The 24,005-nt window shown below is 40.9% G+C and overlaps 1 long non-coding RNA gene across 1 annotated transcript; it reads left to right on the top strand.

The window, feature by feature from the left end:
• The first annotated feature begins 224 nt into the window (after positions 1-224).
• On the top strand, positions 225-19,784 carry LOC137162900 (uncharacterized). The gene is made up of 3 exons (XR_010922557.1): positions 225-335; positions 7,861-7,951; positions 19,648-19,784. It is a non-coding gene; the product is annotated as an uncharacterized lncRNA (long non-coding RNA).
• The last annotated feature ends 4,221 nt before the right edge of the window (positions 19,785-24,005 follow it).

Genomic DNA, 24,005 nt, shown 5'->3' with positions numbered 1-24,005 from the left:
TTCCAGCACAGAAGAGATCAAGAAAAAGCAGTTGAATTGGCCATTACTGACTTAGACTAGAGCAATTTGCAGACAGTGCAGTTCATTCCACACCCACTAAGTGGTGTGGAAGACAGGAACGAGGTGAACAAAAAGCACCACCTCTGTGGAAGGAAGAATTGTGCCTTGTTGTAAGATCCACTGGTTTGGGCTCTGACAAGCTAGATGGGACATTTCAGTGAAGTGAGAGAGAGAGGCTGCTGGCTGAAGCATATTCCCCAGTGGAAATCTGGGAAAGAGAAACCAGTATCAACTGCATTATGTACATTCATTCTTTGCTGGAGAACGGTTCCAAGGTGAGTCACTGGCATTAGAAATAAAGATACTTTTACTCCTCCTTACTACTTGCTTATGTTATGATTTATGAAGTTTAGAACATGTTTCATGCTCTCTGGATAAAGCATATTCCCTTATTGAAAGAATGGATTCCCCAGTGAAAGTCTGTGCAATAGCTTTATCCATTTTCATTTAAAGCTCTGTGGTATAGTGACCTTGTCTTTATAACTGTCAGTAAAGTCAGTTTGGTCAATGAACTGATCTGGTACTGAACATATTGAGCAATGTGATGTGAAAGACATCAGATTACCCTTTTTGATCATGGCTGGTCAGATTTTCTGTCAAAACAGATTAAATGGAAAACTGGGTTTTTGACAGAATTTTTATGAAAAGTGTCCACTACACATCACATTTTTCAACTTTGTCAACTCAAAAAGTGGTTTGATTTTTTTTGGCTAAAAGACAATTTTTTTTTTTTATCCCAATTAAAAAAAAAACTGATTTGAAAATGCCATCACTGTGCTTCATAGAGAGTTGTAATTCTTGTACATTTTCATCCATGGGCTAGGTTCCCCACCCAGACTACAACTTTCATGATACACTGCTTCATAGAGAGTTGTAATTCTTGTACATTTTCATCCATTGGCTAGGTTCCCCACCCAGACTACAACTTTCATGATACACTGCACCCAGGGACCCCTCATAGTGCCCATGGTGGCTTAGCAAGAAAGGATAGAGTGGTGCATCCTGGGAGATGTAGTCCAGCCAGGGAGCTCAGCTGATAGAAGGGAATGGTGCTTCCTGAAGCACTGGAATTACAACTGCTCATGATTCACTGTAGTGCTATTTCCAAATCAAGTTTTAAATTTTAAACTGAAAGTTTTTGTTTTTCAGCTGAAATTTTTCATCTTTTCTTTTTTTGCTGAATTATTTGATTGCCTATTTTAATTGTTTAATCTGGTCCCTCAGATTTTTCACTGCTGTTTTAACTCTGGATAGTATTTGGTCATTCTCAACACTGTTATCTGGAGTACTGCTTACCAAGCCACACATTGGAAGACAAAAACTGAATCTGAATTCCATGCAGGCTGGATCATGCTTTCCTCCCGCCCTATTTAATATGCATGTGTCAGGCTAGGTGGATCAGTTCTTTACTTATTGTGTCTAAAACACTGTGATCCGGTTGCATGAACTAAATGTTAGAATTTATTTACATGACTGTAGCTAGTCCAATGCGAAAACAATAATAAAAAATCTTTGACCTTCTCTGCCTGCCATTAAAGATCAGGAGAGCCTTTTAAGAATTCGTAGAGCTGACATAGCCCGTTAGCCAGTATAGTGGGGGACAGGAGCAAGGCAAAGAGTGAAATCTTCCCCTTCTTTCTCCTTTAAGAAGCCAGGAGATTAGGAAGGAGGATGACTGGAGGTGCCTGCTTCCTCCTAGCAGCCAGGAGATGGGTGAGAAACAGTGGAGTTCTCCTACGAACTACTAGTATGGAGATAAGGGGCATTAAGAAGAAGAATTTCATCCACGCTTGGAATCTATTCAAGTGCCAAAGTAATCAGTGTCTTCTGAAAATACCTGTGGGAAAATTGAGAGGGTTCTGGGAGCTGCAAGATATATATATTTAATATATGTTTAATGTCAAACACTACTTGAAGCAGTGCCCCTGTTTCTACAAACCCTTGTCTGGAGCACAGGGAGGAGGGGGTTTCATTCTTCTAGACTGCGCTGTGGCTATCAAGTGTTTATCACACTAAGCAAAGTTGTATTACGAAACTAAAAGTAAACCACTTTGTTAAAAGAAAGTTATAAGACAACACAATGTAAATACAGAAAATAGGGTAGAAGGCAGTTCAGTTGCACATCTTTGTGTGCAACTACTTTCCCCTATTATCTTTCTTCTTAGCCCTCTCCCACAAACACATTCATCACATACACACTCAATCCTGAAAAATGTGACTGTTGATCTCCATAGATTGATAGTCTATGGGCCAGATTTTGAGGCCTCTGTTCACCTCAAGTAATACCTTACTCCACAAGCAGTCCCATTAATTCCAATTCTAAAATACTACTCACTGTGAGAAGGGATATTGGAATGTAGCCACAGGCAAGTCATTAGAAGACAACAAAATGCAAGACTGGAAGGGACCTTCTGAGACAATGAGTCCAGTCTCATGTTATCACAGGCAATTCCAACATCTATAACCTTATCAAGCTCCATCTTAAAACTAATTAGGTTGGCTGCCCCTCACTTCCCATTGGGAGTCTGTTCCAGAACCTTACCCGCTGATGTTAGAAACCTTCTAATATCCAGCCTAAATATATTCATGGCTAGTTTATCCTCATTTCTTCTTGAGCCAACATTGTCTTTTTCCTTAAGTTATTCTTCTCCCTCTGGGTGTTTGCTCTGTGATATAATTATGGAGAGACCAACCATATCCCCTTGTAGTCTTCTCATAAACAAGTTTTTTGTCCATCATCGGTAATAAAGTTTCATTTTGTCTTATTTCTTACTGTTTCACCTATATAAGCAAAAACAAAAATCCCAAAAGATAATGGATCCCTTACTAAACACCCATAAATAGGATGGCTGCAATGGGAAAAGCTAGTCTTCTAGCTCTTTGCACTGCTAGTTGAGTGTATGGAGGGCTTGCTATCATAATCTATTAGTTTGCTGCACAAAAGTTTACATCCTGCTTCCCTGTTAAAGTACGACCCTCTTCCCTGATACATTATCAGAAATCTATAGCACCAAATTCTCATCCCAGTGTAAATCCTGTTATATTCTTAGAAGTATTAAACCTACTTTGGGAAGGTTTAGGGAAACCGAAGACAGAGCATGATTTCCAAGTCCCTGTTTTTTCCCTCTTCTTGTGCTTCATATGATCAATGATGTTCATCTGTCATTCTGTTAGGATGATTTTTCTTCATTGTATCATTTTCTCAGCTTGGCTTTTCAATATGATAAATTACTTGTCAATATACTATAATGTCACTGTAAGGGGAAAACCAAGGTCTGGAGGACTTTATTATTTTTTATTAGTAACAATAAAAGCAACTCATTTTGATTCCAAGAAGTAGGCAGTGAACAGACGTTAAAGCTTGCACCCCAAGGGACTTATAAGAAAGAAGTAATTAACACATAAAAATATAATGAAAGGCCTCAAAGAGTATGCCAGTATGCCGCTAAAGTGGGATTTGTTGAAATGAGTGCACCAATAATCCTCTGTCAAGTGCTATATAAAGGTTTCAACCTAAGTTAGTTGAATTGCTAGGTAATTTTCCACAAAATATAATTGTCCAGACTATGCTAGTGTTCAAACTAATCATATAGCAATTAACTGGATTCCACTGGGAACACCTATAGAACATGTTGTAATGCAACCCCACATTTGTGTATAAAGTGATAATTCTTTTTGTAAAATGTGCACTAATGCACTCAGAATAGCACAGTAGTTAAGTATGAAAGTACCTGCAGATAAGCATAAATGAAGAATTTGCAAACAAATACATTTATTGTGTGCACAAATGTGGTGCCAGTAGGTTACACAACAGTGTTTGAAAAGATAGCAGATGTGGACCTTAGACTGAAAGCCCAACTGTACAGAACAATGGTGCACCACACAATGCTGTATGGTACAGAAGCATAAAAAATAAAGGGACACCAGGTTCAATGCCTACAGATGTTTGAGATATGTATCTGCTCGTCGTAAGAGGAGTTATACAAAGAGATATTCAGCGGTGGCCAAACTTACTGGCCCCCCCAGAGAATCCATTCCCTGGTTGGCAGAATCCTCTAGCCCCACCACAGGGCAGAAGCTCCTAGCTCCCCACCCCAGTCTGGTAGGTGGAGAATGGGGGGAGCATAGAGGGCTCTGGGAGTCGCACTTTAACTGTAAAAAAGCTGCATGCAGCTCACGAGCCACGGTTTGGCCACCCCGAGATATATTTTTAAACAAAAGTATTAGGATGGAAGACAAAGTCCATGATATGTCTAACAAAATCGAGGATGCATGATTTTCCTGGTTCAGACTCATTCACAGGATGAATGAAGGGAATTTGTTGAAGATAGCATAGCAGGAAAGAGAGGCAGGAGAGACACTCTGAAGAAAGCCAAGGAAGTGAAGGATGGACTGCATCAAAGAAGATAGTAAGCAGGTGGACCTGAGTGCCACCTTGGCTACACAAAGATGGTGGATATTTGTACATTGACCCGACCTCAATTGAAGTGATAAGGAGAAGAAACAGGATTAAATACAGATCTAGGTATATTAAGTCATTAAGACACAAACAACACTTATTAACTCAAGAATCGACATAGACCACACAATCTGCTTAGAGAGCAATCATTTATATAATTAGAATTCATTAGGTTATAGGGAGAAAAAAGGAGCCTTTATCTCTACATCAGCCATATCGAATGATGAGAAAAGTGTCAGAGGTTCATATACACCAAATGGACACTGCTAGTGATGTCATTCCAGAATAGGAGGTGCACTAATTTTTCACCATTGAAGACCATGGCAAAACAACTTGGTTTCCTTAGCAATTTCCTTAGCATACTTGTCCTTAACGTACATTTGTTATATAACCATAGCAGGAACCTACTCTGTCTGGCATCAGATCTGTCTACTGCCTAAAGTTCCCTTGACGTCCCAATTCATTTTTCACCACTCAGAAATTTATCCAGCTCCCAGAATTGTCAGATTGGTGGGGCTACATAGCTCTACAGACAACTCTTAATATGTCCACCCCTTCTGAAGTGGCAGCAGAGCCAAACAAAAAGACAAATCTTGCATCCCAGTCTCATGCTTGGCTCAGGACATTCTAATAGAGGTCTGTTCTGCCTTCCAACAATCTGTCTTCTTTCTTTTAGCTCCAACTTCCAGCCCTCCTGAGTTCTGATTCCCCCTCACATTTTGGCAGCATGGAGGAACCCACAGCCATCCTCTACCATGGGTTCCTGGAACCCTTAAAGAATTGGGCTGTGTCCCCTCATGCCCTAAACTGCCCTGTATCTCCTTCACTCTTCACTCCTAGGACTCTTCACTCTGCAGTTTCCTGGCTAGACTCATGCTCTTGATGGAACACTGTCTCTTAGGTCTGCTCTCCCTGGAACCTCTCTAGGACTGTCTTTCATTAGAGTTTCATCCTTGGTCTCCTTCCTAGTCGCATGACTCTGGTGGTCTGATTCCCTTTACTCATGGAGCTGGGATACAACCCAGGTTGCACAGGTGAGCTTCCACCTCCTTAAAGGACCAACTTACCCTGTGACAATAATCATTATACTATTTGGTATTATTGGCAATCCCTGATCAAGGGAGATCCATATTAGGTGTGGCAAATTGAGACTGAAATACCTTGGCATTGTTTCATGTGAAAATGTGCACTGTTCCTATCCTGGCTAGGGATGATGTTTGTTTATCTACAGACTTTTTATCGCGAGGTAGTGCCTTTAAGGCACAATCCAGTATTGGGAGCAGTGCAGAGCTGTAGCTCCCCAGGAAGAAAACATATCCCTTCCAAGCTTCCTCATGTACCTGGCAGTGCATGGACTGGGGAAAGTATGGGACTGCTTTCTCTTGCCCCTTTGGGTTACTGTGTGATGGAAGCAGTCTCAGAGTCTTTGAACAACAAATGTGGTCTTGTGTGGACTGTTCAGGGTGAAAGCTCTTTTTGCACCCCATCTGACTCAGTCTAGGAGTAGAAATGTTTTTAAAAATGCTGCCTTTGATTCTTCATGGAATTCTATTCAATAGGACAAGCTGTTAAGGGAATTACTTGGAAGACATCAATAAGGAAAAGTGTGTACAAAGCTTAAATGGATATCAGAATTTTAAGCTGGAATTGAACTACACAAGAACACAATAGGAAGGAGACACAACTCACAATATCCTGAGGACTAGCACTTTTTTCTCCTCTATCATGTTTGCAGTATAATATTTATAGGCATGTTCCAAATGCTTTCCTCTTTAAAAGGGCTAATCCTACAGAATAGTTAAAACAGAAGCCATATATATGGAAGATCTTTGCTACATTTTCCCACCATAAGGCTACACTAAGCAAATGGCTCTTCATTCTTATTCTACTTTTTTACCTTTATTCATTTTGAGCAAGCCCACATGACTTTATTTTGTACTTCTTATGACAGCAAGACTTCTTTGATCCACATTTTTGTGGCTGTTTAATGAACAGCAGGTATAAGAAATGTGCTTGCCCTTATTCAGAGTCTGAAAAGTTTTATTCATAATTGGATCCCCAGACACTAAGGGACTAGATTCTAATGTAATTTACACTGGTGTAAATCAGGAGTATGTCTATCAAAGTTAACTGGAGATAAATTAGTTGAAAAGCAAATGCCTACACATCTATTTAATTGCTTTCAAATGTATATTTTTAGTTTGGTTTATTTCTTAAATTTAATCTTATTCAAATATTATCCTTTCTTTGTTCTGTACAAACTAAAACTAAACTTTTAAGACTATGAAATCTTTCTTTCTGCTTCTGTGCTGTAATTTCCCATTTTCTCTGACTATTGAAATTGATGGTAAGATCTGCATCTTATATAGATTTCAAATTAGACACAGGATTGAATGTAGAAAGGGGATACATAACAAAATAGCAAGTTTTTTTTGTCATAATCCCAATTTATATAATAGTTTATCAAGAAGAAGGGAAATGCCCTGGAAATGTGAGCATCTCTCACTTGGTCATCTTTGAAGACTTGGCAACACTGACTTATAAAAATGAAATTAAATAGATCTGGAAACTATTGGTTACTTCACAGTAGGAGAAGGGGTACTTTGAGGGCTGCAGTTGGTGTAGATATTTTGCTTTTTCTTTCTTTCAGACATGGGTGTCAGAGTGCATTTGCTGTCATGCTAGCAAGTAATGCTTTTGGAAGATAATACTTATGGGATTTACATTACTCTTACTATGCTGATAGGCTAGTATCGTGATTCCCTGAGGCACTGCTCCCAGCAGCTGTTTAGAGTATTCATAATGTATGCCATATAAATCAGTACTTTTACAGTTCTGCACATGGCATATGTTCCTTTGCAATGCAGGAAATAATAAGGGAACACTTTTTTTTCTTTTTCTTTTTTTTGTGTGCTAGGGACATGGTGCTGAAGAAGTCAGGTGATACATTATTGATTTGATTCCTCAATGCCACATAAAGAGACTAAGGATTTAAAATAAATAACAGCTCTGCATTGGATGGAAGACACATAATAAGAAAGAAACATTTAATGTACTCTGCTATACTTAAGTGAGCTGAGTCAAAATGTGCAAAGACACCTTAACAATAGGATACTTCTAGAAAGGGAGGTTACTTACCTGTAACTGGAGGCTCTTTGAGATATGTGGTGCCTATCTGTATTCCACACATGAGTACACATGTGCACCATACTACTGAGACTGGAAAATCTTGCAAGTAATGTCTGTCGGTCTGCACCTGCATCCTGGACATCCTCATGCTCACTATCAAGAGTAAAAGGAGATGTGAAAACTGACCTCCCCTCCATTTCTTTTTCTACCAGGAATCCAGTCATGATCTGAAGCAGAGGGGAATGAGGGTGGATGGTGGAATAGAGATAGAAATTGCACATCTCAAAGAACATCCAGTTATAGGTAAGTAACCTCCATTTTTTATTGGAGTGCTGGTCTCTATGTGTATTCTGCACATTGGTGACTGGGAAGCAGTAGTCAAATGGGGGGAAAGTGAGAGGATGTAGATGATATAGATGTCTGTAACACTGCCATTCCAAAGGCTGTGTCCAAAATATAGTACTAAAGTATAGTACTAAAGTATAGTACTTTGTGAAGGTGTGCATAGAAATCCAGCTTGCTGCCTTCTAAATGTCCAGAATAGGCACATCTCAAAGAGATGTTACTGAGGTTGCATCTGCTCTAGTCGAATCGGTCCTCACCCATTGACAACAAAGTGATATAGCCAGAAGTCCAGTCAGAGAATCTCTAAGCAGATATCGCTTGACCCATGTTCTTCCTGCTATAGCAACAAATGGTCTAGGCATTTTCCTAATTTGCTTTGTTCTTTACAGATAGAATAACAAAGTTCATCTGACGTCATGAGAGTGAAGCCTCCTCTTCTCACTGGAGGCCTGAGGTTTTTGAAAAAAAACAAAAAAAACAATAAGCGAATTGATTAATTTATGTGAAACTCAGAAATTGCCTTAGGGATATATTTCAGGTGGAGGCAAAAGTATACCTTCTCTTTATAAAATGTAGTGTATGGCAGGTCAGCCATGAGTGCCTCCAACTCATTCACTGTTCTGGCCAACATGGGGGTGATGAGGAAAGTGAGCTTCATAGACAGGTGAGATATTGAGCACATGGCCAGCAGTTCAGTCGACTGGGAAGTATTCAGAGTAAAAGACTGAGGCCTCATTGAGGTATCTGCCTCACTAGTGGTATGAAGGTCCTGGTGAAAACCTTCAGGAATCTTCTTGTTATCAGGGGAATTATCACTTGATTAACTGTTCTGTTCATTCTCTTTGAATAACCTGGTGTGACGTTCTCCTCTGCAATCTGGGCTGATATATTGCTGTGTCACCCCAATTCCTCACTCCTGGAGCCCATCTTTCACTTGTCACACGCTGTGAGCCATCCACTCCTGGGTCAGCTCACGCACAGCCTCCTGTAAGCAAGCTGTCACTGATTTAGTGAATAAGTGCTTCTGGCCAGCCACTCATGTGATTATGCAATAGTGTGACCCCCCCCCCCCCAGTGAATATCCCCAGTCCCAAATACAGCCCTATGAACTGCCATCTTACAGAGCTCAGTGTTGCCCACTGGACTCTGCAAGCTCATTGGTTAGTCAATTTATCAAAGAAATTGATATGCACCACCTCTGTCACTCTAAATGAGGAGTCTGCACACACTCAAAACACGTGAACTGCCTTAGATAAAACAGACAAATAAGTACAGAATTATTAAGTACAGAAAAATGTTAAATGATTATAAAGCTGAGGAATATAAATCAGATTTGATCAGGAAGAAAAAAAAGGAACTTGTATTCTAAACTAATCTTAATATTTCCAGTAGCTTCCCAAAGTTAGATAATGCTCACCATAGGCTGGTTGATTGTCCTCCAATTAGCACCCTCCATCCCCCGTGGACAGTCTTAATGTTGTCTTGTAGATGGATTGCAAGAGAGAGCTCCTGAGACCAAAATACCTCTCATTTCAACAGATTTATCACCCTCCCCCCGCCCCTGGATTTCCTGGGGTCAAGTGATCGGCATTGTCCGGCATGGCTTCCTCCAGTTGAGTCAAATGAACATCACCTCATCAGATGCTCAGGCCAGTCCACTGTTCCTGGAAGAGCTGAGTTGTTTTATGCATGCCTCAGTGAGGTGTGAATTACCTCTGCTTTTAGTGTTTGCCTGGATCTATTCAAGCCATATGAATGTTTGTGAATGCTACATAGCAGAGCTTCATCACCATACACATGACATTGCAAGTAACATACTATTATAACAATAATTTTCAGCATGTCATGAACTTTCAAAAATACTTTACATGACATATTTTGCATTAAACAATATAGAGTTACACTATAAGGGTGAATATGAATGATACACAATAACACCATAAGTGTGTTTATGGGGTGCATTATGTCATACCTGGTATTGGCCACTGTTGGAAGACAGAATACTGGGTAAATGGACTTTTGGTCTGACCCAGAATGGCCATTCTTATGAGTAAAAATAAAGGAGCCCTCTCAGAGGGTGGAAGGCACTGATTGCTATTAGGTGGACCTGCAGTGAGCTAATAGAAAAGCCCAATGTCTTGAGAGCGAGGAGTTAGTCTAGAATAACAGCAATACCTGCTTTGTCTGTGGAAAACTGGTTTTGTTGTGCTCAGGTAGAGAAGCACCTCCATTTAGATAGATAACATTTCCTGGTAGAGTTTTTTTCTACTGTTATTGAGAATAGTCTGAATGGCTTCTGAACATGAACGCTGTAGTCTACGCTCATCAATAAGCACTTGGAATTGGGCTCTGTCCTCCTGAGAGTGTTTATCTTTATACTCCAGGAACTTGGAATAGCTCCTAAAATCATAGTTCTGTAACAGGGCCTGGTAATTAGCAATTGTAAACTTGAGGCTGGTAGATGAGAATACTTTCTTCCCCAGGAGGCAAGGTGTTTATTTCAAAGACAGGGGTGGTTTTGGGATGTTGCTGCCTGGATGTTTCTATGCTGGGGGTAGGGTGGGTGAACAAAAGTGCTGCCCCTTTTGCAGTACAAAGTATCATTTCTCAGCTTTTTGGGATATAAGGTTGCAGGTATGTGCCACATTACTCTGGTTGGTTCCATGATGGCCTTGATTACTGAAAGAGCCACTTGACTGGGACCAATGGGCTGCAGGAGATGCACAGGTTTATGCTGTGTATAATATATTTCCTCAAGTGGGAACTGAAGTTCAGTCACCACCCTCTTCAAGAGTTCAGGGGTCATTAGCTGGAGAAGAGGTGATAGTCTCATTGAGTGAGGAGGATGATACACTTGCAGGCAACGTCAATGCCGGTGGATCCGGTTCGATGTCTTCCTCTTCTACATATTTAGGTGGAGCCAGTTGTTGTTGTCTAGGGCAAGAGGGTCGCACAGATTCAGGATGCTGTGGATAGGGATCCCATGGACTCTGTCTGGCCAATATGATGTTTCAAGACTGATTGAGATGAAACTGATGGTATTGGGTACCAGCGTTCCTTGAAGGGTAATCATGTCTGTGTGGAGGTCATCTCAAAGACAGTCTAGAAGGCCTAATTGAGCTAACCTTTTTTTGTGAAGGTGACAGTTTGCCCTGGACATCAGAGTCAGCCAAAAAAAGGTTGGTTCTGGTTCCATCAGCAGTACCATCAGTGCCGGTGGATAGAGACTCTGAGTTGTACACAGAGCAAGGAAGTAGCAACATCTCCCTCAAAGTTAATTCCACTTCTGGTGTCAAAACATCCCTCAGGAGGACTGGACCTAAAAGCAGAGGATATTGTGGGTATGTGAAGGTGATAATATCCTCCAAGGATGCATAAGTCTCCATCCACCTGAAGAAGAAGGAGTCCTGGAAGTAAGTATTATCAGATCCAGTGCAGGTGTTCACTTAGTGGACAGTGTATCCTTATGGCATCAGGTCAGTACCATCAGAGAAGAAAAGAAGACTCCTACCTGGATCTCTTGATTGGTGCCGGCTGATAAATAATCTTTGATTTATTAGCTGGTACTGGAATTGGAACCACTGTATCCTTGATTCTGTGAGCCTTATCCTCATGGTCAGGAAACTTAGGCAAGCCAAAATATTAAGGACCCAAGTGCAAGAATTTACCCAATTTAGGAGCTGGGAAAGGATTCTTTCTCTTAGGAGCAGGTCTGGAAGGGGATCTGTTTTTCTGTTCATGAGAGGAGTGCTCCTTACTCTCATGAGAAGCCTGAAACAACGGGTCTTTAGATTTATCAGAAGTAACCTTGGCTCCAGAGCTCCTGCTTGGAGGGGTGGTACTCTTAGGCTGAGGCCATACACAGAGCAGTCTCACTGGCCTGGATCTGACTAGTGTCTCATGGTTCTCTCCACAAGGTCCTTCCTCAGGTGAAGCTCTCATCCCTTTCAGGTCTGGGAAGAGAAGGAGCAGGAGATACTGTAGTAGGCAGATATGCGTGCCTTCCCATGGCAGCAAAGGCAGTGTTGGTCATCATCATTGATTGAAAAGGAGCAGGGGCAGGAGACACAGTTTGTAAATCCAGGGACTGTGGACATAGTCCTTCTCCTGATGGGTAAAAAATGAAGAGGATCCCCGGGGCAGTGAAAATCTAACCTACATTACTAAAAACACTAAACCCACTAAGAACTATATATAATTATATTTACAAATCAGAAGGACAATGCATAGATAGCTTTGGACACAGAAGATTCTAACTCAGACCAGGTGATGACAAGAAACAGTGGTTGGTCTGCACCATCCTTTCTTTGTACCATCAGTACTGAGCACAAGCTGCTGAAGGGCGCAGGCATGAACAAATAGACACAACTCACAAGATTTTCAAGTCTCAGGAACATGCTGCAGATGCATACCTCGTGAGAACTAAATGTAGGAACCAGCACTCACAGAACAATTGTTGATTCAGTGTTCTGAGGGCTTTGGCAGCCAGTCTGGAGTGCTATACCTGAAAGTATGACGTTTCCAAGACAATTCTAACAGAAAACCAGAGTCCTGGGTATCTCAGTTTTCCTTTGGTGTATGTTGGAATTTAAATTGTGGTGTCCCTGGGCCATATGGATGGGAAGCACTGTCCTTTTGCTGCACTGTAAATCAGTCTTGTTTCTTTATCACAACTTGATATTTAAAATCTCCTTGTTGCGTGGAGGGTATTTAGAAGGGAAGAACAGGTTAACATATATCTCCATGTGAACAGTGTTGAAAATAAATTCATTTGTAAACTTATTTAACAGGATATGATAGTAGCTTGATGATCACGTAATCTGATTGTAATTAGCAGCACAGCAAATTAATAGGAAAGACACTGAAAGCAACTGAGTGATTGTCGCTATACACAATAAGTATAACAGGAAGTATAATTTTAGTTTTCTAAAGTGGTGATTCTGCCAGTATATTAAAACTAGAATATTGTGAGTCCATGTCCTGTCCTTTAGATAATGGGCACTTTAAGTATTTTGAATGAACTATTTTGCAATATGAATAGAAATTAACGTTATTGTAAAGGGCTTTCTAGTATTAATTGTCATGTTTCAACTGCAAACCAACTCCAAAATCAGATTAAACAATTAGAGTTCTGAGTGGTATTTGTAATGGAGCAACTACAGATTAATAATGAAGTAATTAATTTAAAAGGAATAATAACTATTTCCCATTTTTATTGCTGCCATTTACAACAATATTTTCCAATCCTGACAAAATATCAGTAAAACAGAGAAGAGAAAGAGAGTGAGAAAGGGGTAAACCCATGCATACAATTAACATTTCCAATTATTTTAAAATTAAATGCAAAAATGATCAAGCAAATCCCCATATTAATCCAATATAAGAATGTGCATTCAAAAGTCACAGGAAATGTAAATGTTGGGGCTGCATTTCAAAACCACTGTTTTGTGTTCTGTTTTCTTATTCTGTAGTTAATATTATCATTGAAAATTATTATTATTACCACATCTAAAAATATGCTAGGCACTCAACTGAAACATAAAACAGTCCTTACCCTACACTGTTTACAATCTAACATTAAACAAGATTCACTGTGTGAAGACAACAAATAGTAGGGTGGGACAGGAGAAAGGGCTTGTAAGGCATCAGGCCATCCCTCTTGTCTGTCTGGGAGAGAGGCCACGCTCCCTCACTATTGGGCACTTGCGGGTGCAGACTAAAAATGGGAAATTAGCATTTGGGGCATGGGTCCTGGCCCCTTCTGCAGGTTACAGGTGTTCACGCAGTCTCTAGCCCTGGGCAGGGTGAGCAAGCAGCCTGTGGCCGAAGCCCTCAGGTAGGGTGGGGCAAGTAAGCAGCTTCTAGCCCTAAGGCAGGGCAAGTAAGCAGTTTGTGGCCCCCGGCCCTTAGGCAGGGTGGGGCGAACAAGCAGTCTCAAGCCCTAGGCAGGGCAAGCCAACAGTCTATAGCCCAAGCAGGGCAAACAGCAGTCTACAACCATGGCCCTCTGGACAGGGTGTGTCAGGCAAATAGTCTATGGCCCGGGCAGGGCAAATAAGTGGTGTATAGCCCAAGCCTGTCAGGCAGGGCGGGGCAGGAAAATGGTCTGAGCCTCAGAAGCATCACAGGCCAGGATGAGGTGACCACCCCAGGGGTGGTGTGGAAAAGGGAGACAGGGACACAGGCCCACCTGACTCCACTGCATCCCAACCCAGGTCCCTATCAGTGACAAAGTGCATCAGCAGGGCTCCAGCCACAACTTGCTGACACGGCTGCAGGACACCACACAACCAGACAGTCATCCAGCTCCCCCCAAGCTACTTCCTTCCCCCTTTCTCTGCAGTACCTGTGCGTCAGCAGTGCCTTCACTCTCTTGATACCCCGGGATAGTGTCCACAGGCCCTCTGTATCGAAGGCAGCTGGCAGCTCCTCTAGGTCACTCCCAGCAGGAAGCAACTCCTCCAAGTCACAGGCTGGCAGCAGCTCCAGCAGTTCCCCTGGGGCCCAGAGAATGGGCAGTTCCCCAGTGGGGCAGTAGTCTGGTTGGGCGGCAGTACCAGTGTAGACACGTCCTTCCCCTCCAGCAGCTCCCTCCAAACTGAGCTAGCTGGCTCAGCTTTCAAATTTCCTGTCCCACCCCTCAACTTCCAGTGTGGTGGGCAGGGTTGTTTTGGCTTCGCCCACCAGGTCTCAGGTCACCCCTTTCTGTCCGTCTCCAAGGGAGGCCATGCCTGCTCTCTACAGGGCTATTATGTATGCCACATGATCGTTCCATTAAATGAATTTGTATATATTTCCCTCAACATACTCCCCAGCACCAGTTGATTTAAAATGTATGATGATTTCAGTATTGCCATCCCTCAGTTTCAAAAATCATGCAACAGGCCCACAAAGGTCGTGAGGCTGGCTTAAAAAACTTGAGATTTATTAATTAATACATTTTGGATTCTTTTTATTTGCCTTCAGGTATTGGACTATTTAAGGTTCACATTGTCAAATTTTCCTCTGTAGTCATGCAGGCTAGAAATTAAGGCTGGCCAGAAAATAAGAATTTAACTTCACAATTTTTTTGGAGGTTTCAGAATTTGTTTTCATTCTGATGTAGAATGAAAATGAGACCTTCTGAAATATTTTATGTAAGAAGACAGAAGAGACTCACCTCACAAAAGCCAACAGCCCAGTAGTTAGAACACTCATGTGGGATGTAGGAGCCTAAAGTTTACATCCCTGCTCTGTCTAATAATGGTGGGTCTTGTTTTGTCTCTTGTTTTAACTGACAACAAAACAGTGGACCCTTCTTCAACAAAACTATGGGCTGTTTAACTGTAGACACTTCTCCAACAAAACTTTAGTCAAAATTGATAAGTTTTCATGAGATCATTTGATTTGGATAAAACAACATTTTCTGACAAAAAAAGTTTCATAGAAAAATTCTCAATCAGCTCTATCAGAAATTTTTATTTTTAAATAAAAACTGAGATTATCATGTAATAACCTGATTCCAACAACAGAGGCTTTAAGGAAAACAGCAAACATGGCAAGACTCGTAATGAAATTGTGAGACTTGGCAACACATTTTAATTGTATAAACAACCCGGTACTTAATTGTTTTTTGGGAGTAGATCAGAGATGACACGGGATTATAGATGCAGTAAGGAGAGCAGAAACAGTGGGTATAAGGGTCAGGAAGATAGGAATGGGGGGTCTGGTAAGTCATGAAGAGAGATAATGATAATTTAAAGAACAGAACAATTGGATAGAAACAGGTGATGCGTTGGTCAATTTGCTGTAAGTGGGAGAGTCCAAAAAGGTCAGGTAGCATGAGGGACACCTGAAAAATTGCAGGTTGTGACATCAAGAGTGACAAAGGACAGGAATGTATGTTATTTGCTGATGAAGAGTGAAGATGATGCTGGCTCTGATGGCCTTCTTGTGGAGCTAAGGGATTTAATTCACCAAAGTGAGGAAAGGTTGCACAATCTGACACATTTTGGGCCAGATAGTACTCCACCAAAAAGTTCTGTACAACTCAGGATAGGTAGGGATGGGAAAATAAGGCCCTTAACCAGAAAAATAGAAATGTATGCATGTAATAACTACAACACAAATACGTTAATTTCATTGTGTGAACTTTACCTTTCTAATTTCATAACAGATAGTTAGGAAGCTGCTCCATGGTTCAATGTATGGAAGATCAAGAATGTTGGAGGAGCATCAACTCCACTGCTTTCATTAAAGTCACAGTTGAGGTGCTTTAGTTGTGTCCCATGTTTACTGCTTTGGGTTCACCTTTTGAAGCACATGTGTAATCCAAATCCAGAATTTAACACCTGAACAGAAACATTTTGACAGGTGTCTAATACCAGTTTTCCAGTAATTTCTACAATTTTGTAATTTTATGGTTATCAGTAATAGAGGCAAGATGAATAAGACTAAAATACATTTTCTATTATAAAAAATCACTGGTATATCAGAAAGGTTGGACAAAAATGCTTACATTTATAGTCCAACTGGTCTAGGAACACCAATACTCTTCAGGCATCAGAAAGGAATCTGTTCAGGTGCCTATTATCTCTCTCTCTGTCTCACTCCTTTTCTGAAAGAGAACTTTCACTGAAGGAAGAGAAAGGAAAAGGATGAGTCTAAGATGTTGAGTAGGAAGAAACAACAGGATTTGGACACTGCTTGAACATGTGAGGTATCCTACATAGTCTCATCCTCCCACTTCTTGCACAAGAGTGCTCACAACTCTTTATGGAGTTTGAAATGTCCTTTAGAAAATAGATGGACATACACAAAATCATGGGAAATCCATGCTTGCTGAGATGTCTGTTTCTGAGAACTATTTGAAAATGTTCATTTCACAACAAGGCTGGTGTCCTCCCATCGCTGCCCCTCTTCCCTTACTTCTCAGATGACTTTTTCCACCCATTTTGAAATAAGCAGAGGATGTGAGGCCTGATATTGGGAGGTACTAGCTGCACAGTATATTTAGCGGGAAACCACTTAAATACTATGTTGATGGACACTAGATAAAACCCTAAAATTGATAGATGGTGTATCATCACATATTTTCTATGTACTCCAGGTTTTAGAGTTTGCAATGGGATTTCATTCAGACCAATTTAATTAACCTGAAAATTTGCTATGTCACATTTTATGAGTATATATATATATATATATATATATATATATATATATACAAAAAATTTCCTCATTTGTTATGGTACCAGCTGGAGAGTATGCTCTCAATTCAATAATAAAATATGCTACTTTATTAGTTCCAAATTGTTTCACTTTCCTTAGGTTAGAGAAAGTAATAATCATATACACAGGGTACCACTAAGATGAAAGAACTTTCTGTAAGATATATACATTGTAAATGTGATACTCATATTATTTAATGGGTAAATCCCAAGTCAGGGGATTCATAACATAAGACTTGGCTGTCCACAGTGCCATCCAGTGTTGTCTCCTTTGAGAACGTTTATCTCAAATAAGCCTTGAACTTAGAATAGTATTATTGGAAATATAGTGTATATCTCACTGTTAAATGTAATGCCAGTGCATGTTGAATTTACACAGAAATTCCAGATGTGAGTTCACCACTGAATCCTTGAATTTGTCCAAATGCAAAACATTGAATTTAGATGTTATGTTACTATTAATTTTATTGTTGTTTCTATTTTAAAGGGAGCTGTCCCTTTATAGAATAATGTGGGACAATTAATGATAGAGTGAGTGTTTAAAAGAGAAGTGTGGGAGATTTTGGCTGTGCCCAGACAGTGGAAAACCTGGTGTAATCTCCAAAAGAGATTCAATAAACGTATGTTTCAAGAGTTAGCCTTCTTTGTGTGTGCTGGGGAAATTGTAAAATTAGCACTTACTAGGAAGTCTGGGTGCCTCAGGGAATGGCTAATGAGCTAAATAGCCTTTCACCTGTGGGACCCAGTTTAAGTCCAGCCCAGCTCTTTAGGGATTAAAAATTGTTCCCATCTAATCCATTTTTGGTGGCCCCTACAGCAGAGGAGTTTGAGTTTGAGCTCCCACATCACAAACTTGCCACCAGATTTTGCACTAATTGGCAGACACAGCAGAGAGGCCAAGAACTCTCTGGGTCTAGAAGACTGAACTTCCACTGCAATTTCCTCCATCCCCTGACTTGTTGTATCAGGACTGAACCATGCTGGGAGGTCAGTGTGGGTGAGAAAACCTGTTCTGCTGCAGACCACAGGTAAACAAAGGACTCAATTCACTAGGGCTGTCGATACAATGCCTTTCACCACCACTAAAGCCACATGATTATTTTTAAATTGAATTTTATGGTTAGGTTGTAATCTGAATGGGGGAGGAAATGTTTTTGTTTTGTGTGTATACAGTAATTAGCACAATGAGATCCAAATCCATAACTGGGGCCTCTAGGAACGATCACGGTACAAATAAATAAATAAAAGCAGTTATTTTAAAAAATGTGCTAAAAAACTCATTGAATAATTGGCTTAAAAGGTCACTTGGATCTACACAAAACTATTTAGATGTGGTACTGAATTGGTTAACTGAAAAACACAGTGGAAAACAATGATCTGACTTAGAATAATAAAATACTTTCAAGGCTGACATATTTTTTGTAAATACCTTATTTTTATATCAGTTTTCCACAATAGTCACTTGTTTTGAGAAGTGAGAAGAGAAGCAGGAAATAGACATACATGGAAAAAATATTTTTTTTACCCCTGAATTTTCATTCAAGATTAATTATGAAAGGAAGCAGTTACAGTTTTCCCTTTTCATCATTTTTATGCCAGATTTTTATTTTTTATATTTATTCTTGAGATTTCCTTGCATTTAATAGTTTTCCTAATCCTTCTGCTGCTTCCATCATTTCCTGTCCTACTTCCTTATTTAAGTGTTTTAAACTAGCACTTTTTGACTTTTTTCATTGTGTCCAATAGACCATTCCTAAGCAGATCACTGTATTTTCTTTTTCTTTTACACTCAGTTGAAATCTGAACTCTTTTTAGGTTTCTACCTTTCAAGGGAGGGGAACTAATGTTATTTAAAGACCTTAAATAGAATACAGCAGAGGAAAAGGTACTTTGATTTTACAGACATATACTGTAGTTACTTCAAAACTGAAACGGACATGCACAAGACTTCCACTTCTGTCCCTCAGTGACTGGCATCAGTGTAAATTAAATATACATATATCTAAGGGTCTTATATATACTGGAGTATGCAAGTGCCTTCCATATAAAATAATAAAATAAACTCTGCTCCTTAAAAATGAAAATACAAGGGCCAACCCCAGGGTCTCAGTACCTAACCCTAACTGAATGTCTATGAGAAAAGGAATGCTCACCCTAGGGCTGTAGAATGATAGTGGAATTGTCCTAATGGCTGAAGTAACCCTGCACAGTCTCAAAATATCTCCACTGTATTTGTGTGGGTAAGGGGTAATACGGACCAGCAGATTTGTGCCATATTCCTTAAAAAAACATGTTGCTCTGACTTCTATTACTCACTCCCAAAAGCTTTATTAATCAAAGGGATAAAAGGCAGATACATTTATTTCCTCTGGACTTTAACCAAACATTATATCCCTGTTCATTGCCTGCAGTATGGATTGTTAGAATCTCGGAAATTTTTCACTACAGCTGTTTAAGGACCAAATTATGTTCCTGGTTGCACCAGAAGAAAACAAAAATAACTTCATGGATCTGAACGAAGGTAATCCAGATGCACACAGATGTAACAGAGAAGAATCCAGACCTAACCTTCCAGAAAAATCAGCACTTCATAAATAACTAGCAGTGCCAATATGTGGCGGAATACATTTGGTAATCAACTGTAATCCCTTTGATGTATCTGGCCCATTATCTCTACTGCAAATAATTGCAACAGAAAATGACAACTGAGGTGTTACTGTGCTAACAAGCAGACATTATATCATGAACATTGTCACACATTACTGCCACATAAGTCTAAACAAAGGCTTTGCAAGCCCAGAGAAATAAAGTGCCTTTGATAGTACAGCTTTATGTTTCCAACCACCTCATCTTTTATTGGAAAAAAATGAGAAATGCCCAAAGCAGCAATTTTTGTTATCAAACAATTAAAACTCAGTTTAGTCCCACTTTATTTCTAACCGAGAGGTCCTATACATTTGATGGTTTTCCCCTTAAAGCTACAATTTGGACTGCATGCTTTGTAGTCTTGCACAGAATAATGATAACTTATATGTGCTCTCTCTGCTTGTTCTATGTTAATTCCTTGTTAGAGTTTAATTAGCCTTTTGGCATTACAGTGATTAAGATGCACCCTGCTTTATCCAAAAGTCAAGTCCTGCTTTTAGCTGACTGCCAATCTACCCACATTTTCATGTCTGGCTTTCATAGCTGTCCTTAAAACTGTCCTTTATAAACTTAAAAATTCAGAACTGTTCTCTTGCTTGGAAAATCAGCATATTTCATAGAGTAGCTTATCAATTGCACTAAAAGAATTACCACAAACCTTAAGCAATTGGACCTGCGCAGCTCTGGACACTTATCCAAGCAGTATTGCCTCTTCAATTTCTCAACAATCAAAATATAACTACCTTAGTTCTAGTTATGCACATAACAAGAGTCTAATAATAGACTAAACACATTGATCACTGTAGTGCAAAGCACTCTTTAATTACGTTAGGGTGGCTTATCAGGTGCAGAACTTTTTATGCCTCCCCGAATGAAAACTCAATGCTTTCTCATTGTCAAAGCTATAATTTACATTTACTGGCCTTCCACTTGAATAAGGTCTGTGAATTCACAACCTGGGTATGTCAGTTCTCTAAAGCAGCTGAAGCAATCTTCTACAGACCTTTAAGTGGAATGATCTTAAGGAGCTGTGAGCTGATATATGGTCTTTCATGCTTCTTGTCACCCAAAGTTGTTATCATGATGTAGTAACTGCAACCATTCATAAATAAGAATACTTGACTTATCTATCACTGCATTAAAGGGATGAGCCTTTTTTAACAAAGGCTGTCTGCAAGTAGTTACAATTTGCTGAAATTATTCTTATTTTCTTTTATTTAATTTGCAATTAACTGAAAGATGACTTAATACTCTACCTTAAATAGTGCTGGAATAAAGAATGCATGATCCTGAGAATTTATTTGTAGTTTTAAGGTTAACTGTTTAATGCCTCCAATTTGCAATAGTAATACAGACAAATGATCTAATATTTGCAGATGTTCAGATCTACTGGGTACCTCTAAAGTTCAGACAGAGAGAGCTTTGTATCAAAATGGGATAGCATACCAAATCCTCAGTAAAAGAGGAAAGATATGGGAAATGAAAAGAGATCTCTTTATTCTCTTTTAAGAAAGGATAATAATGTATATAATTCCTGCATTGTTTCCCATTTAGTCTGGTGTGGAGAGCCAACAGATATCTATGCACCACTTAAGTTCTGTTTAAGGCTTCTAATTAGGTGTTGAGTATATCGTAAGTGTTTCACAGGCCTTGGACAGACTCTTTACATGGGTGAAATCCACTTGTATGAGCAAACCTGGACCTCCTTTTTATACCAGCTTAAACACATTTAATCTTTGCTAACATCCTACCTGCTAAAATCTGTGTGAGTATACATTATGTATTGGGTATACCACAGTTAAGGTTATTATGAAAAAAATCTGTTTTAAGTTATAAACAAATAGATCATTATAACTATTAATGACATAGTTCTATGGGCAGACATTGCAGGAAAGCATGAATCGCTACGCAATCTTGAATTTATTCTGATGGAGATTTATTTCTATAAATGTGCTTTTGCTAACACTGATGTTATATGGTACACTCTTTGCTTCCTGCTTACTTAACTACTAACAGAGAAAGTTTCTTGCAAATTTTAGAAAGCAAAAGCAAATTCTTTAAATTTCAGCATCTCAGCTTGGAGGAGTTCATATCCCCAGAACCAAGATACCTTGTGCCAGGAGACATATGTAACTTCAAAATATTGATAAATTCAGATCTCATTATCTAACCGTAAGTGGTCTCTGTTTACACCATTACCCAAAAGGTCTTAAACCTGAGCTCTTTACTCAGACAAATAATCTCAGTGAAGTACAGAGATCAGGATTGGGTCCAAACTGTGTTCTCACAATCTCTGTCCCTTAAAAACTATCAGTGTCACCCCATTCATCAGTATCATCCCACAAGGAAAACAAATATGTTATAGCTAAGCTAGCACAGTGCCCTCCACTGAAGAGGCATTTATGATAGATCCCAACCAACAGAGTAATGCCTCACCAACAGGCTTCACAAGCTATAACAGGCAAGGATACCACCCCATGCAAGATGTTATGAACTTAAATCTCCCTCCTCACCCAAAGATCCTCTGTCATGTAAAACAATGTTGTATACAATCAGGTCACCAAGTGCATTTGTCCTCATTTGCTCTGACATTGTCAGCTTGGTAAATGAGACGATAGATTTTTTTTTCAATAAATAAGATTGAAAATTGCTCACTGTAGGAAGGTGCAGTGGCCTTCCTCCGAGCCTTGGCTCGAGGAAGGGCCGCAAGGGCACGATCAGGCCCTAAACAGGCCGGCAGCCCAGTCTGCCCAGCAACCGGGCAGGCGGTCACTGGTAGGTTCTGCCAGCCGGCCAATCCAGCAGCAGGGGGGCGGAGCCTCAGTAAGGACTGCAGCTACAAAAAGCAGGCCCTGTGACTCAGAAGGAGGAGGGCTGCTGCCAGAGGCAGATGTGCTGTCCCGCTGGCTGCAGCGAAGGTCCGAACTGGGCCGGGCCTCCACCCCAGGCAACCACCTCCCAGCATCAAGGCCCCAGGAGCGACCCTAGCGGCCCGCCTCTAAGTCCTGGATTGGGCCTCTGGGCCCCCTTGACTGGCCGAGGCCTACAGGCCCGAAGGAGCAACTGGTACGAGCCTCCTGAATCTGAGGGCTGGGAGTTCCCCCCGGAAGCTGGTCCGGACTTGGAGGAGCTGCCGTATGCCAAACCCCCGGAGGCAGGACCAGACCTGGAGGAGTTGCCGGAGGCTGAGCCCTACCCCAAGCCCTGGGACCTGGAGGAGCTGCCCCTCACCAAGGAGCTCCCTGCCTTACCACCAGTGGATGAAGAGGGACCGGCTGGTCTACCCCGGGTGGTGTATCCCGGCGACCCGGAGGAACCGGTGGACGCAGGTACCGGGGAATACGGGGAGGAAGGAGCCCCGGGACAGCCATAGGTGTGGCTGTACAAGGGGTAAGCCCAGTTGGCGTGTTGCGGCAGGAACCCCGTCGACTGAGTGGCAATGCCTTTGCCACTGCTAGGGCCCTGGGCTGGGACGCAGTGGAGTTGGGTGGGCCTGTGTCCCCCTCCCCTCCCCACTATCCTTGCCACCCCCAAAGAGCAAATATCGTCTCCTGCCCACTTGACTCGAGGTCACCACTCCTTGCTTGCCCGCCCTGCCTGAGGGCCGGGGCGATATCCCCTCTTTGGTGGAGGGCACAGTGGCCTTCCGCCGAGCCTGGGCCCGAGGAAGGGACACCAGGACCAGACCGGGCAGGAGCCCATTCTACACTCACTTTATTTAAATGATGAAAGTGCTTTAGAAGGAAGGTGATAGGGATGAACCATATGCTTTACTGTTCTCAATAGTTATGCTACACACTTTCTTGGTAAGTATAGTAACATAGTCTGTGGCCATACCCAGGCTCAGAGGAGCTTTCTGCCATTCTCCTAGCCTGCACTCCAGGATCCTGCTCTGTCATTTGATATAACTGAACAGCCCACAGAGGCTTCCAGGAATCTCTAATGAGGACACATTATTTACAGACAAGTATAGTAGTAGAAAGCCAATTACAATAGCTTCCCTACTGAGCCCTGTGGTTTTGAAGATACATAATCCTTTTAACCACACTTAAATTTCTAGGGAGTCTGCCTTTTGAGACAGTTGCCATTTTGTGATGCAGAACTGATGAAGAACATTGGAGAGAGAAGACTGTGCTCTCTCACAGAGACTTTTCTAGGGT

Source organism: Emydura macquarii, unplaced genomic scaffold, assembly GCF_026122565.2.
Source record: "Emydura macquarii macquarii isolate MOO-44397 ecotype Brisbane River unplaced genomic scaffold, CSIRO-AGI_Emac_v2 contig_2473, whole genome shotgun sequence".
Lineage (NCBI taxonomy): Eukaryota > Metazoa > Chordata > Testudines > Chelidae > Emydura > Emydura macquarii.
Note: the sequence above shows the minus strand (reverse complement) of the source record. Positions and strands in the feature narration are given on the sequence as shown.